General features: G+C 42.3%; 1 protein-coding gene across 3 annotated transcripts in view; it reads right to left on the bottom strand.

The window, feature by feature from the left end:
* Sin1 (SAPK-interacting protein 1) overlaps window positions 1-16,914 on the bottom strand; it is a 214,920-nt gene that overhangs the window by 145,708 nt on the left and 52,298 nt on the right. The window contains exon 1 of one of the 3 annotated variants that reach the window (XM_067140979.2): window positions 15,196-15,327. The exons of the other annotated variants lie outside the window; for them this stretch is intronic. The gene's annotated coding sequence lies outside the window, so the exon portion shown is untranslated. Of the gene's footprint in view, window positions 1-15,195; window positions 15,328-16,914 lie in introns of those variants that run through there. 3 annotated transcript variants of the gene reach the window in all.

The raw sequence follows: 16,914 nt of genomic DNA, 5'->3' as shown, positions 1-16,914 counted from the left end.
CTTACAAATCATCCTATATGGCATGGTTGAAGTAATGAGCTGCTTCTATGACTGTCAATTCCAAACAACTTGTGAAAATGAACCTTACTGCACCTATACCATAAGTTGTTACTGTAGTGATGTTAGCAGTAGTAAATCATATTAAAATGTGTCTATCTTGAACTGTGCTCATAAAGGAAACTAATATGAAAGACCACTTCTTCTTCTTCTTCTTCCTGATACGTTTCTGCTTATGCAGGTCATTTAATGGAAGACTACTGCTTTATATATTTCCACAAGTCTGCATGACTGTTCAAGTTCTTCAATCCATAACATTTTGATTCTTTCTTCTCAACACTCACTCAATCAGTCTGGAGAATGGGGCCTGTTTCATAAATGTTAAACACACATATTATAAGACACATGCTCATTGTTTCATAAAATTAGAAGCTTCTAATTTAAATTTACAAGTTATAAAACTTGTTTCAGTAGCAGTCCTAAATTGATTTCATAAATAAATTATACTTGACTTACTTAATTTCCTGTTGTTCCTTGAGGAACACAGGGCATCAACAAAGCATCTCCATCTGACCCTGTTTTCAGCCAACCTCTTCACCTCCCTCCAGGTCTTGCCTTCTTCCATTGCCTCCATGTGTACAGATCTTCGCCACATTTGTTTGGGCCTTCCTCTCCTCCTTTTACCCTGCAGGATCCAATTCAGTGCCTCTCTCTCAATGGCTTAATTCCCTTTCCTCAACGTATGCCCTATCCATTTCCATTTCTGCCGCTTTATCTGTATGGCCATCTCGGTTTCACCCGTCCTTCTCCATAGTTCATGATTGGAGATTACTTCTGGCCAGTGTAGATGTTTAGAATTTTCCTTACACAGCAGTTGACAAAGGTCTGCAACTTCGAGGTAATCACTTTAGCATAAATAAATTATAGGAGACATAAAATTGCTGCCAAAATGAACTGCTTGTAATAAGTGTGACATGCCAGTTCTTACATGTACGCCATCATACACCTAGCCTAACTCTTGTAAAACCTTCAATTATTAATTCACTTTTATTAAATGTAGTACGACTAACATATGATTTCCCTGTGCATATGTACTGTAAATTTGTATAACCTCAAATACTTATTGTGAATACGTCTAACCTCAAAATCTGTGTAGTCAAAAACTGTAGAAGTCTCTGTAATATTTGTATACGACATGTATTCCGCTATAATTTTGATACATATAGGGGTTTCTGGAAACTCACTATGATATTTTATTATGCAGATACGTGTGGAAGTTTTAGGAATGTTTGGGAGAATGAGCAGATCCTGGGACTGGCACACTGCAGTTTGACTAATCATATCGGCAGTAAAACATTATAAGGAGAAAACGAATCTGCCAGCGTTCTCAATGGGACAGTTAATGATTAATTTGTCATGAACAATGCTCTTTTAGCGATTAATGATGTAGGTGAATAGGTCAATTGTCTATCGTAGTTTACAAGCAATGAAATGTAAGTTGTGTAGTGTCAAGGTTTATGTTTAGCTTATCATTAAAGGTGAAATAATTGAGTGACACTGTTTCAGTATTATCCTACTGACCTTGATGTACTGCATACTTTCTGGAGGATATAACCTACTAACTTTCGTTAGCATTAAGCAAAGTGTTGGTAAAAGAAAGTCAGCTTTTCTGGTCCTCCAAGTTCACCGTAATAGTCCCCTTCCCTCCCTAACTTCTTCATCCTCTTCCGCTTTGTCAAGAATTGTTCCCCTATTTTCCCTGTCCTGCATCTTCTTCATCCTCTAAGTTCTAGACGAGGTTCTCATCCTTAGATAGATTACAGAGAGCAACACAGCACAAAACTACATTGCATACATAATCAGATTCAAGCCTGAAATGATTCAAGCAAGGAAATTTCTCTTTTAGGAGACCGACAGCACACTCCACAACTCTCCTAGTTTTTTTTAATGTGCTCGTAGAAATGCTCTTTGAGTCTGATTGCCTTCATTTCTAATTATGGGTGGTATTAACCAGGGTTTGAGAGGATAAATCGAGTCACCTAAAAGAACCGCTCTTGGAAATGGTCGCCATCCTTCTTCCATCTTGTGGAAAAGTTCACTGTTGCGTTAAACTCTGGCGTCGCTTGTAGAGCCTGGACAATTTGCATAGGCATAATAAAATGATGTCAGCACCAGAAACTAGCATCACACTTATGGAATAACTTCCATGTCTGTCAACACAGATAGGTTCAAAATCTCTTGGCGCATTCATATTAATTAGGGTTCCATCCACAGTCCCACAAATAAGACTAAACCGATTGACTACTTGACCAACATCAAGCCAATGCACGTGATCAGGTAGCATGTGCATGTTATCGGCTTGTACAACGTTTTTGATCATTCTACAAACACTAGCCTCAGAAACACCATGCATGTCACCAATGCAGTGATATTGTGCTCCACTTTCTAGCCAATGCAATGCAGTTGTTTTGGGGGTGTCAGAGCCTGAGTTCTGTTGGTAGAGCACTTTAATACCCCCTCTACTTGATGCAACAGAAAAGTAAATTTTGCAAAATCTAGCCTAAAACGTTCATTATACTCACACGTGATTGTAACGTGTTCTATCCCTGAAATGTCTTGGCTATCTTACAACTACTTGTTCATCGTCACTACTGTCACCACAGGGCGAGTTGCAAGAGACTATCCTCATAAACTTTGATTTCCACCTATTCAATACATTAAAATACATACATTCAGTACATTAAAAGCAATACCAATTTAACCTTGTAAGAATGTTTGTAGCTGAAGATGTTCAAAATACACTGACTGACAGAGCAAATGCAACACCAAGAAGGAGAGGTCAGAACTTTATGCCAATTGCAGGGTAGAGTGACGTCACTGAGGTATGCTCATGATGTGAAATGCGCCGCTGTGCTGCGCACGTAGCGAACGATAAATGGGACACGGCGTTGGCGAATGGCCCACTTCGTACCGTGATTTCTAAGCCGACAGTCATTGTAGAACGTGTTGTCGTGTGCCACAGGACACGTGTATAGCTAAGAATGCCAGGCCGCCGTCAACGGAGGCATTTCCAGCAGACAGACGACTTTACGAGGGGTATGGTGATCGGGCTGAGAAGGGCAGGTTGGTCGCTTCGTCAAATCGCAGCCGATACCCATAGGGATGTGTCCACGGTGCAGCACCTGTGGCGAAGATGGTTGGCGCAGGGACATGTGGCACGTGCGAGGGGTCTAGGCGCAGCCCGAGTGACGTCAGCACATGAGGATCGGTGCATCCGCCGCCAAGCGGTGGCAGCCCTGCACGCCACATCAACCGCCATTCTTCAGCATGTGCAAGACACCCTGGCTGTTCCAATATCGACCAGAACAATTTCCCATCGATTGGTTGAAGGAGGCCTGCACTCCCGGCGCCCGCTCAGAAGACTACCATTGACTCCACAGCATAGACGTGCACGCCTGGCATGGTGCCGGGCTAGAGCGACTTGGATGAGGGAATGGCGGAACGTCGTGTTCTCCGATGAGTCACGCTTCTGTTCTGTCAGTGATAGTCACCGCAGACGAGTGTGGCGTCGGCGTGGAGAAAGGTCAAATCCGGCAGTAACTGTGGAGCGCCCTACCGCTAGACAACGCGGCATCATGGTTTGGGGCGCTATTGCGTATGATTCCACGTCACCTCTAGTGCGTATTCAAGGCACGTTAAATGCCCACCGCTACGTGCAGCATGTGCTGCGGCCGGTGGCACTCCCGTACCTTCAGGGGCTGCCCAATGCTCTGTTTCAGCAGGATAATGCCCGCCCACACACTGCTCGCATCTCCCAACAGGCTCTACGAGTTGTACAGATGCTTCTGTGGCCAGCGTACTCTCCGGATCTCTCACCAATCGAACACGTGTGGGATCTCATTGGACGCCGTTTGCAAACTCTGCCCCAGCCTCGTACGGACGACCAACTGTGGCAAATGGTTGACAGAGAATGGAGAACCATCCCTCAGGACACCATCCGCACTCTTATTGACTCTGTACCACGACGTGTTTCTGCGTGCATCGCCGCTCGCGGTGGTCCTACATCCTACTGAGTCGATGCCGTGCGCATTGTGTAACCTGCATATCGGTTTGAAATAAACATCAATTATTCATCCGTGCCGTCTCTGTTTTTTCCCCAACTTTCATCCCTTTCAAACCACTCCTCCTTGGTGTTGCATTGTCACTGTCAGTCAGTGTATGAACAAAACGTCCTATGTTTTAACAATTAAGCAATAAAATAAGGATGAGATCCTAATTTTATAATTGCTTTCCTATCCCATCATCACTGTAAGACCTAATCAGTGTATGTTATAAGAGAAGAGAATTGTTGAAACAGTGTTTCTGTTTTACTTATATTATTCCTCAAAGAATAACAAATAAAACTGCTAAATTTGTTTACAATTGTCTAGTCTTGTGAGAAAAAAAACACTATTAATATACCCTTGTAATATAAGTGGAAAACTTGTAATAAAAGACTGCTAGGGTTTTTTTTTTTTAACAAGTTGCTTTACGTCGCACCAACTCAGATAGGCACTGTTGAAAGCTAGAACAAAGAAATTTAAGTTTTCGTCCCAACTGCGCTGATCAGCGCTGTGGAACGCGGTTAGGCAGGCCTTAAGATTACAATAAAACCTCTCTACATGAGACGGTTTAGGGTAGTGAGGGCTGAGAAATATCTGGTTCACTCCCCACTCAAAACACAATTGACGAAAATTACTACCGCTGAAAGTGGATGCATTGTCAGTTACCAACTTTTTTGGGGGGCCATAAATTGCAAAGATGTGACGAGACAAGAAGTGAACGGCGTTATTAGAGTTGATTTTGCGCACTGGGAACAACCAGACGAATTTTGAGAAACCATCAATGACAGATAGGATTCCAACATTGCCTTTACGGGACTTGACGAGAGGGCCGAAATAATCTACGAATAACCTTTCTCCGGGGTACGTTGCCACATCAGCGGAATGCAACCCAAATTGAGATGATTTGGCAGGTTTAGACCGTTGACACATGTCGCAGCTTTTCACGTATTCGAGCACTTCTTTTTTCATATTTGGCCAGTAGAAGTCACGAGAAACGCGATGCAATGTCTTGTACTGACCCAAATGCGCCCCTAAATAAGAGTCAGGGTAATAATGTAATACCATGCGTCTTATGTTATCTGGAATGTAAATCTTGTCCTTTCCCGTTTTACCACAACGACAAACTAACAATCCACATGTAATACAAAATGATTTATCATGATGTGACCCATCGGCGACACCTTTCATCAGTTTTTGACACTCGTCATCAGTATTCTGGTGCTCTGAAATATCAGAAAATGACCAAGGATATTTCTGCAAAATATTAACACATCCAGCACTATCAGATCTATGGTATTTCTCCGCGTCCTCGGCTTCACTCATGTTTATTCCGTCAAACATACGTGACAGACAGTCAGCCACGACATTTTCCTTTCCGCGAACATGTACAATGGTGAACTTATACGCAGACAGTCGAAGAATCCACCTGGCTGTTCTTCCAAGTCGTTTGACGTTGGCACTCATCCACAACAGGGCCTGATTATCAGTGTGGACAAAGAAGTGACGGTGTTCGAGGTAAGTTCTAAATTTTTCAACACCCAACACGACGGCCAAACATTCTTTTTCGTAAATGGAGTAACCTAACTCGGCCCCGTGTAGTAGCTTGCTAAAATATATCGGGACTAGTTTTCCGTCCTCGTCGGTTTGGTTTAGCACAGCGGAAATCACAATTTCACTGGAATCGCATTGGAGAACGAAATCGCAGGAGAAATCGGGGCTGTGGAGAACAGGGGCTCGACAAAGGGCATCTTTCAGCTGATTGAAGGCAAGGGTTTGGGCTTCACCCCAGACGAAACGACAATTCTTCCTTTTTAGAAGATTCAAAGGGGCCGAAATTTGAGAAAAATTCTCGATAAACCGACTGTAAAAACCCACCATACCCAAGAACCTTCTTACGCCGCGGACGTTCTAGGGCTGAGGAAACTCTTTCATACATTTAACCCTCTCAGGGTTTACAGCTATGCCGGAATCCGAGATGACGTGCCCCAAGAAATTCAATCGTTTGGAACAGAGAGAGACCTTTTTGGGGTTGATAGTGAACCCGTGTTTGCGCAAACGACTAAGTACCTCACGTAGGTGAGCCAAGTGTTCGTCAAAACTTGCAGAGTATATGAGGAGATCATCCAGAAAATTAAATACATAGGAGAACTTTAGATCGCCAAAGATCGAATCCATGACCCGGCTAAGCGCTTGTCCCCCGATCGAGATGCCCATGGGTACTTTACTGAAATGAAAGAGACCAAAAGGGGTGACAAAGGCTGTACAAGGGCGACTTTTTGGGTCCAAAGGAATCTGGTAATACGCCGAGTTAAAGTCGAAGACAGTGAAAAACCTAGCACCATGAAAATGCTGAAAGGCGCTTTCGATGGTGGGCAATGGGAAGCTGTCAAACACAATGTTACTATTTACCTTGCGGTAATCAACAATGAAATGAAAACTCCCGTCTTTTTTAGGGATTAGGAAGGCGGGGCTACCATAAGGTGACTTGGATGGACTGATGACCTTCTTTTCTAAAAGTTCGTCTACACATTCTCTCATAGCGGACAACTTCAGAGGCGAACATCCGAAAGGAGGGGACCTAACAGGGGTTTTATCTTTGAGCTCAATTGAATAAGAAAAGTTTTTCGCACAACCCAACTCAGGCGTCAAAACATCAGAAAATTCCTCCATTAAACTGTTTAGCATCAAATTCTGCCCGTCGGTTAGGTCACACGACACACTTGGAGTCACAAAAGTAGAAAGAGGGCACACAATATTACGCAGAAAGGGGGTTTCGAAAGGATAAATTAGGTCAGACCGGAAACGGAAGGCGAAACTTCGAGTAATGAAATCAATGGATAGACCCGTCGCTTGCATAAAGTCAGTCCCTAAAATGATCGGGACAGACAGATCTGTAACAACAAAATTTCCAATTCCACGAAAGATTATGAATTTTGATGTGGCATACGACGCGGCCTACCGGACACACTTGACGGCCTTCAGCAGACATAAACTTATCTATCTTCCTGCAATCCGAGAAATACTTTACATGCATGGAAGACACAAGGCTCAGATTCAAGAAGGAAACGCTGGAACCAGTATCCAGCAGGGCGCATAGCGTGCGGGACACCATACGAACTTTGGCCCAGGGTGTCGACGAAGGAAGGCCCCAGATCCTTTTGTTAACACCGACGTTTTGCGCCAACGAAGGGCCATTTCGCCGGCGCGCGTTCAGTTTCCCTGCCCGGAACTACATCTAGGACATACACGCGCAGTGACACCAACGAGGCCACATTTAAAACACTTCAGTCGCGATTTTGACCAACAATTCCAGCACTTTCTTGTAGCGGAACCACGTTCAACAGACGACTCGGAGGGTTGGATGGCGCTAATACAGCGTCGAGCCGGAGACACAATGCTGGTCCTTCGCTCGGGACTACTCGAGGGGCGCGACGGCGAAGGGGGGGCATCAAAGGATACTGACTTGACGGACGTGCGGCAGGCGACGTCGGGGAAAGAGCATTCGGACGGAGTCGGAGGGGGACGATATTGTTTATTTTGACATACGATCGATTCAAACTCGCGACCCAAGTTAATAACATCATCGACGGTCTGAACCTCGGATCTCTTAATGAATAATTTGTATTGAGGGGACAGGTTTCGGTAAAACTGGTCGAAAATTTCACACTCAGGAACCTTCAAACCCAATCGGTTATACAGGGTCAAAATACCAGTTGCATAGTCGTCAACACCTTCCCCAACGCCTTGGGTTCTTCTAAAGATCTCTTGTTTCAGGCAATAATCCATATCGGACAACCCGAAACGTTTTTTAATGCGATCAGCGAAATCCTCCCACGACCGGACATTTGCTTTAACCAACCTAAACCATCTTAACGCCGGCCCTTCGAGCATCCCCGGAATTACAGGAACAAAAAGGTTAAGGGGTATCGAGCTGCATTCAGCGATGTCCTCGACCCTCTCAAGAAATTCAACCACATTAGAATTTTCCCCTTCCCCGGAGATATTGAGCTTCCATTTCCTAACTATATCGAAAACGGGGTTAATATGAGGACTATGTTCACTACTGGGTCCATAACAGGGAGAAACCAAATCGACACGATTCTCATCGAGGGCACAATTTCTATCAACAACAGCATTATTTCCTAAGCACATATTACTCTCACTACCTGATAGGGCAGAAGCACTATCCCGATTAATACGTTCACGCCTTTCTCTTTCGACATCGGAGACCTCTCCAGCAAATACAGCACTCTCACCACTCATGTCAACAACTTTATCACTTTCCATATTTCAGCCAAGGTTTCGTCAGCAATGAAAAACCCACACATACACAATGGTCATCGAAAGAGTTAATTAATAAACGACACACAAGATCAGAATAACTATAGCAAGTTTCAATAGGTTAAATCGAAAAGAAATAACGATTTTTCTTAACGCATCCGAAACAGAATACCATTCCCATTTCTATCTCACCCGTGCACTTTTCCAGATGAGATATTCTGATCGAGCACGTCTCTGCTACCATTTCTGAGCCACACCCTCCCTAACTATAGGACACACATAGTGAATCACGACCATCGTAGGGAAACAAATTTGCCGTGGATCCCCGATCAGCAAGGGCAAAAGACATAGCCCTGAGCTGAAAACGTTATTCTCCTCAAACAATAAAAGCTAACAACTAGCACTACTACGAGTAAGAATCCGTATAAATGATAGATGAGAATTTATTGTAATGTAATGTAAATCAAAGGGATTAATTAGATGAAATAACCAGAAATAATAACAAGGTAATACATACATATTCGGCGTGAGCCCAAAAGATAATCGTACCAAGGTCTCGTGACCTCATCTTTTCTTACATGCATAGAGCACAGTTACTCTTGAGATGATAGCATTTATTCCACCACTGACCTCGCTACTAAAAACCGCGAGCTGAATATCATTAACTCAATCTTTATTCAATCTTTCCTTCGGCGAGGAATAGAAACGCAATTTCAAGCGTGGGAGTCATTTTCAATATCCACCTTTTTTTTTAACAATACCCCTCTCATATCGATTCCCACACACCAAGGAGCAGATAAAATAATAAAGTGATTAAATCAGAAAACTGCCAGACCAAGGAAATAATCCACGAGGGGCAAAGACAATGCTCCATGGAGCAATGAACGCAAAGCAAAACAATAACAGAAAACATGGACCTGCACACGGCCATGAAAGAAATAAACCAACATGGCGAGCTCCAGGTCGTAAACAACTAGGATGCACACCATACAAAATAAAGATTTCGCACCCAGGAGAAAAGGAGGCGTGATAGGGAACAAATAGGCATAAATTCAACAGATCGATACGTCATCTTGGCACTCGGCTCATTCAACTACACATTCATTCAATCACGCGATCCTTTTGCCCCACAGGCAAAAAATTCCGGCAGATTGGTGCGAGTAAATAAAATCAAGGCAACTCGTGGAGTGCAGTTCAACATTTCATCAATAAGGTCTCACGTCAGTAGTAGATATATAGCCCACCTAGGGCAAATGACAGTAGGACGTTTGTGACCCCACGGTCAGGCGTAGATCCATCACCTACATACTGCGTACGGCTAGAATAGACCTGGCCAACACATAGGCCATACCTCCAAATAATGGCAAAATGCTTCATCGAGAAATTCATTTAAAATAATCAGAGACCAGATTTTTGACGCACCACAATCACCTACACAACTCATACACATGCCATTCTCGCTTCGAGTACCGATATGGACTTCGGTCGGCCATAATAAAAAGAAAGATAATACATCAAATAAATTTAAAACATTACATTACCGTCAATATCATTCATCGAAGCATGCAAATGATGCAGCAGTTTTGCATAGTTTTATACTTGTAAAACCACCATAAGAAAAGCAAAAACGCCGCTCCTGTGTGTGTGTGACACATCTCTTCTTTTCCCAGCATAAACAGCCCAACATTACTTCAAGGAGAAGATATTACAAAGGTCTCGCCGAGAAAAGATCCTTCACGCTCGCGACAGAGGGAGCTGCCCTCTGTCGACAGAAGGTTGAAATACAATAACTATAGGAACAGCCAGATATCTACTCTTGGAGACATCGGTATAATCACATTAGAAACCATGCTAAATTAGCATGTTTCAATTGTAACAGTGCCATATTGTAAGTGTGGACTTCTGAGGTTTAGGAGAAAAGCAGCGTAATGCTACCTAACCTAACCTACACTCACATTCCCATCCGAAGATGGAGATTCATGCTCCATGTGCAGCGCCTCGTCACTAGACGAGGTGATGCAGGCCTTCAATTTCTTCGACGTAGTCCGGGGGCGGGGTTTCTGTCCACGAGGGGAGCGTGCAGGTTTCCCAGAAGGAAGACCTGCTGGTGCAGAATCAGGCCATCCAGGTGGAGGGCGTGAGGCCACATTTGTAGGAGATTTGGAAGAACGCCTGGTAAGGGAGCTCTTCTTCCCCGCCGTCAATTCTTGTTTAGACGGGCTGGGAGGGGATTTCCCAGCCCTGGTCGACGATGCCGCCTCCGCCGGCTTAGACGCGGCTTTCGCCGACCTCGTAGGGGAAGGAGACGTGGTCTTCTTCTCCTTCTGTGCCGGAGTAGGTTTCTTAGCCGGCACAGGCTTATTGGTGGTCGAAGGCTGGGTTGGACCCACCTTCGAGCTTGTTCTCTTTGCGGCGTTACTCACAGGAGCAATCGCAGCCTTGGGCGCAGCGATCTTCTGGAAAGGTGTTCCAGATGAAAATGAGGAACCTGGCAGGGACTGAGCTATCAAGCTGAAGTCTAGTGTCTTGGCCGGTGTATTCAGAGAATTAAACTTACGGCGCGCTTCCTGGTAGGAAAGACCATCCAGGATCTTGATCTCCTGGATCTTTTTCTCGCTCAGATAGGTCGGACAGTTCCGATCCCGAGGAGAATGAAGACCAGAGCAGTTAGTGCACTTGTACGGAGGTGAGCACCGTGAGCTACTTTCCCACATGTACCACACACTGACTGATTCGAACAACAAGATACCATGTGCCCAAATCTCTGGCATTGATAGCATCGCATAGGAGGTGGGATGTACGGCCTCACATCGCAACGATACGTTGTTACCTTGACTTTCTCGGGCAACACTGACAATTTGAAGGAGACTATGAACGCACCTGTGGCAACGTCTTCACCGATGACTTTGCGTGTGATACGCTGGACGTGGGTCACACCACGGTGCTTCATGTCTTCCATCAAATCATCGTCAGTGTTCAGCATGAGATCACGGTGGAAAATAACTCCACGAACCAGATTCAAGGTTTTGTGCTCTTCCACTTTGACGGGGATATCGCCAAAGTGGTTGCACTTAAGCAATTGATCAGCTTGGAGTGCAGTGCTCGTCTTCAGAAGCAAACCACCATTGCGCATTTTCTTCAGGTCCTCAATTCACCATATACACCTTCGATGTAGCAACTGAAAAGGATCAATTTAACCAGCTTGAAATCCTGCTCATCGGTTCTGGTAGCAACCAGGAACCTAGGGAAGCTGGAATCAAGATTAATTCGCTGTGCTTGTTCCCAAGGGGTTGCCCCCCTTAGGGAATCAAAAGTTAAAGACTTGGGTAGCGAACTACCCGAGGTGGCAGGCAGAAGTTGTTTCGACGCCACGCCCGAAATCGTCCTCCCCGAATGCCACCCACTCCGATCAGGGGTCTCTGTAGCCGAACCAAGCAGCCAAGGCAATGCCCACCTGGTCATAGCTGGTATTGCCTGCGTCCGATGTTGGACGATGCCTTATATGGGAGGACTGAGGCAATGAGCACGAGGACTCCCTTCCTCCAGTCACCCGCAATAGCATGTACCCCATAGCGTGTACAGAGCACTAAATATAAGTAAAAATAAATTAAAAAAATTAATAAGAATATGTCCTTCTGGCATTCGGCTGTGCGGGGACCTGTGTTGTCAGGCGGATACTACTGCCCAGGTAGATGACACTCACACCCGCCGCTTCCTGGGTGGTCGCTGGAACGGGCTTTCAAGCGTAGTCGCACATGAAGGAGCTCCATCGCCGAGCAGCACGCACACTAAAAATTTGTAAATGGTCTACAACTGACCCTCGGAAAAACAATAAAAAATAAAGAGGGGACCATGGCCATATGACCCTTTTAGTCGCCTTCTACGACAGGCAGGGATTACCTGTGGATGTATTCAGCCTCTCCCACCCACAGGAGGTCCGACACATTATACCAAACCGCAATCCATGTCCGCGCCTAGGTCGCCCCTTTTAGTCGCCTCTTACAACAGGCAGGGGAGACCGCGGGTGTATTCTACATGTGCGTCCCCCACCCACAGGGAGTGAATTTAATGAAAATCGGTGTGTAAAGTCGGGGAATGATGCACTACAATCTAGGCTGTAAATAATTTTATTCACACTGAATGAAATGGTAGTTTAGGATAAGGCCTAAAATTTAATTCTCAAATAATTACATTACACTGACTGGTCTGCAATCAAATTTCTGCCTCCAAAGTTTAATTGTTTGTGGGGTATTTTTAGCATGCTGAATTCAAAACCAGAAAGTTCTATCACGCACCATTTAATTTTTTTAAATTTTATTTTATTTTCCTTATAACTTAATTTTTGTATGCCCAAAGAGTAATTATGTAAACTGTAATACTGTACCATGTGTAGTTTTATGATGTCAGGATTTGAACACCAAAAGTATTCAGAATGCTTTTAACGTGATTATAGTAAACCCCGAGGGCACCAGATGTTTCTTACCTGATACGGGGTGTCGCGCCTCAAGAAGATAGCAATTGAATTAACAATCTAACAAGTTCCACCTTTTTCAATACAAAATACAATGTTGTTGAATGGTGTTTTACAACATAAATTTCATTACAGAACTAGTTTCGGTGTTCCTCTAGACACCATCATCAGCTGCATAGTAAATGAAAAAACTTGGCGATATAAACATGAACAACAACAACATACTGCTATACTTAACTCCTTAATATCTATATTATGCTAGGTTAAAAACTCTAATTTGTAACAGAAAAACCTTGTAAGTCAAAAATTTAAAATAGAATAAAATATAAAATTAGAGTTTTTAACCTAGCATAATATAGATATTAAGGAGTTAAGTATAGCAATATGTTGTTGTTGTTCATGTTTATATCGCCAAGTTTTTTCATTTACTATGCAGCTGATGATGGTGTCTAGAGGAACACCGAAACTAGTTCTGTAATGAAATTTATGTTGGAAAAAACCATCCAACAACATTGTATTTTGTATTGAAAAAGGTGGAACTTGTTCGATTTTTAATTCAATTGTGATCTCAGTTCAATACGGACAAGTAATATGAAGTTCAGGAAGATAGATCGAGATAACGTGCACCCTTGCCATCTTAGGTTTATTTGTGGGAGATAGATAGCCACTCCTTGGTGACAGACACATTCATATCTTTGTGAAAACTTACACATCCTGTCCTAGTTTCTCTCACACAGTAGTGTGTGTGTCATCTGGAAAAGATATCAGTTTCAAGCTGTATTGTGAAGTAGAATGTTGTGAGTTTGTAGTTCAGTACGAAAGTTGCATCGCTCATGTATAAATGATCCAGACCACTTTTGTTATATATGTGGGAAATACACATTGCCTTAGCAAAGGCGTAATATTGCAGATTTTGTAAAAAAAAAAAATCATATCTGGCCTATTTTGGAATCAAACTTGGAGACTGTGGGGAGCACCCCACAAAGTATGTAGAGTATGCATTGAAGATCTTCATCATTGGGTCAACTGCAAATAACCGTTGCTATATTTTGGAATACCCACAGTTTAGAGAGAGCAGTCAAACCATAGTAATGACTACTACTTCTGTTCGTGTGATGTGGAGGGATTCAATTCTAAAAATAAAAGGCAAATTGTGTATCCAGTTGTTCAGTCAGCAAGTTTACCTGTCCCCCATGGGCCTGATGTACCAATCCCTGTGCGACCAGAAAATCTTGAACAGTTTTTACCCACGTATGATGTAGAAGTGATGGAAATTGAGGTGAGTAACAGTGACTACCTACCAGGATCGTCTGCTGCAGAACCCCCGATGTTTTAACCAGAGTGAATTAAATGACCTGGTAAGGGATCTTGCCCTCTCTAAAGAATTAGCTGAGTTGTTGGGTTCTAGACTCCAAGAAAAAATCTGCTCTGTCCCAAAACTTCATTCTATTGGTACAGATAATGTGAAATAGAATTTAAATCCTTTTTCTCTGAAGATGGCTACCTTGTATATTGCAATAATGTGAAATAACTTATGCTAAAACTTGGACTTCCAAACTAGGATCCAAGTGAATGGAGACTGTTCATTGCTGCTTCCAGGCAAAGTTTAAAGGTTGATGATGATGATGCTTGTTGTTTTAAGGGGCCTAACATCAAAGTTCAATGGCCCCTGAAGTTTAAAGGACTTAAGTTTCATAATGGAAACGTTTTTGGTTCAGTGCCTGTTGCCTATTCAGAGATCCTCAAAGAATCATATGCAAATTTGCAACTGATGTTATTGAAAGTGAACTATAGTGAACACAACTGGCAAGTTTGTGGTGATTTTAAAGTTCTTACTATGCTGCTGGGTCAACTATCTGGTTTTACCAAATTTCCATGCTTTCATTGCCTGTGGGATAGCAGGGCATGAGTTGATCACTGGACTAAGAAAAACTGGCCACCTCGAGAAAGTTTGGAAGTCGGTTTTAAAAATGTTGTGTGCCAAAGCCTTGGGAGTCCTTCTAAAGTTTTGGTGCCACCTCTCCACAATTCGTAAAGGCTTTAAATAAGGAAGGAGACTGTTTCAAGTACATATGTGAGAAATTTCCAATGCTATCTGAAGCAAAATTAAAAGTAGGTATATTTAATGGTCCTCATATAAGAAAATTGATGTCAGATGCAGCATTTAAAAGCACTATGGATGAAAAGGAGAAAGCAGCATGGATATCTCTCTGTGAAGTTGTTTCAAAATTTCTAGGTAACAACAAGGATCCCAATTACCGAAACATTGTGGCTAACATACTTGAAGCATACAAGGAACTTGGTTGTAACATGAATATGAAGATTCATTTCCTGTTTTCTCACCTAGATTATTTCCTGAAAATCTAGGATCTTTGAGCGAAGAACAAAGCGAATGAGTTCACAAGGATGTGCTGGAGTTCGAAAGAAGATACCAGGGACGTTGGAACATCAGTATGCTTGCAGACTATTGCTGGATGTTAAAGCGTGAAATACCTGAAGACAAACATAAAAGAAAAAGGAACATGAGGACTGTCTCAAGTAAAAAGAAAAAAAGAGTGTAAAATTTGTGTGCAACTTTCCAATAGTGAAGTAAACAAGACAAAATAAAGCAAAAACACTCTAGTGACATGTATTAACAACCATATGATATTGATTCCCATAGGGAACTTGAAATATTTGTCCCAATTAAGTGGGTATTATAAATTTACTCATTCGGGAGAAATATTTCAAGTTCCCTATGGGAATCAACATCTATATCATCTGATGGCCAGGCAGGCGTCAATTTTTGGCAATGAGACCAAGTTTCTCATAGTGCACTGGCACTGCCACTGCCACTGGCTCCAAGAAGCCTATGCAATGGCCTCCACGGTATGCACTAGCCATGCGTCCTGGTGGGTATGCTATTTACCAACTGATGAGCCCAACTTAGCACACTGGGGCGAAACGCTGGCAACCAGCAATGAGTTAGCTGGAAAATTTATAATGTCCAACAACGGACCGTTTATAGTGGTATTAACAACCATACACATTCATTTCAGCAAGTTGTGTATATTAAATTTTTTAAAATAAAAAAGTATTATGAAAACGTTTGCGATGAAATTCGAGTAATTTATACAATACATGTACAGTTATTTTGCAAGAAAACCTTACGTGATACTAGTAAAGGGATTGAAAATTCGGATTCAGCACATCGACATTATACAAAATCACATTTTTTACTTTAGGCAACAAACAAAATGTTTATAATCGCAGGCTAGTGTTATTAATGGTCCTATTGATAAATACTACCTAACTAAAGATATATAGAATTAAATTTCCAATAATTTATGTCTTATACATTTTTACAGAGATATTCGTAAATTTCAATTTTTGTTGCTAAGCCATTATCAATGCCAAGCCACAGTCTAGGTTATAAATAATTTTTATGGACACTGTATGAAATGGTAGTTTCGGGAAAGGTGCCTAAAATTTATGTTATTGGTCCTATCAAAAAGTATTACATACCGAAACAAAACTTACAGACAGAATACAAGTTCCAGTCAATTAATATCTTATAAAGTATTAACAAGTAAAAATGTGAAGATGATTATAAAAAATGGGGGAAAATGTCGTAAAGGAACGATCGCTTGAAGAATAAGAAAAAAGGGAGTCATGAAAGAAGGAAGGACTGCCTTTACATTAGATGCTCTAATATTCCAGAGTCGGAAGGAAACTAATTGAGAAGGCCTACAATGTCAAAAGCTCATAAAATTGATCAACAGTAACATTATATTGATCATTGTTGTGATCAATCAATCACTACTGATCTGCATTTAGGGCAGTTGCCCAGATAGCAGATTCCTTATCTGTTCACGCTTAGATGAAATTACAAAGTAATTATCTTCTTTCATCTAAGCGTTGTAATACAGCTAAAGATGTTCCAAATGAAATGAAACATGCACTGTATACAGTATGATTAATTGATTTGCTTAATGCAAATATAAGTATCAAAAAAGTAGAAATTTACTGTTTTTGATTCATTGTAAATAGGGTTTTATACGGGAAATGAAGCTGATTTATTGC

Source organism: Anabrus simplex, chromosome 2, assembly GCF_040414725.1.
Source record: "Anabrus simplex isolate iqAnaSimp1 chromosome 2, ASM4041472v1, whole genome shotgun sequence".
Lineage (NCBI taxonomy): Eukaryota > Metazoa > Arthropoda > Insecta > Orthoptera > Tettigoniidae > Anabrus > Anabrus simplex.
The sequence above is the reverse complement of the archived record's forward strand: the minus strand, read 5'-3'. Positions and strand labels throughout refer to the sequence as shown.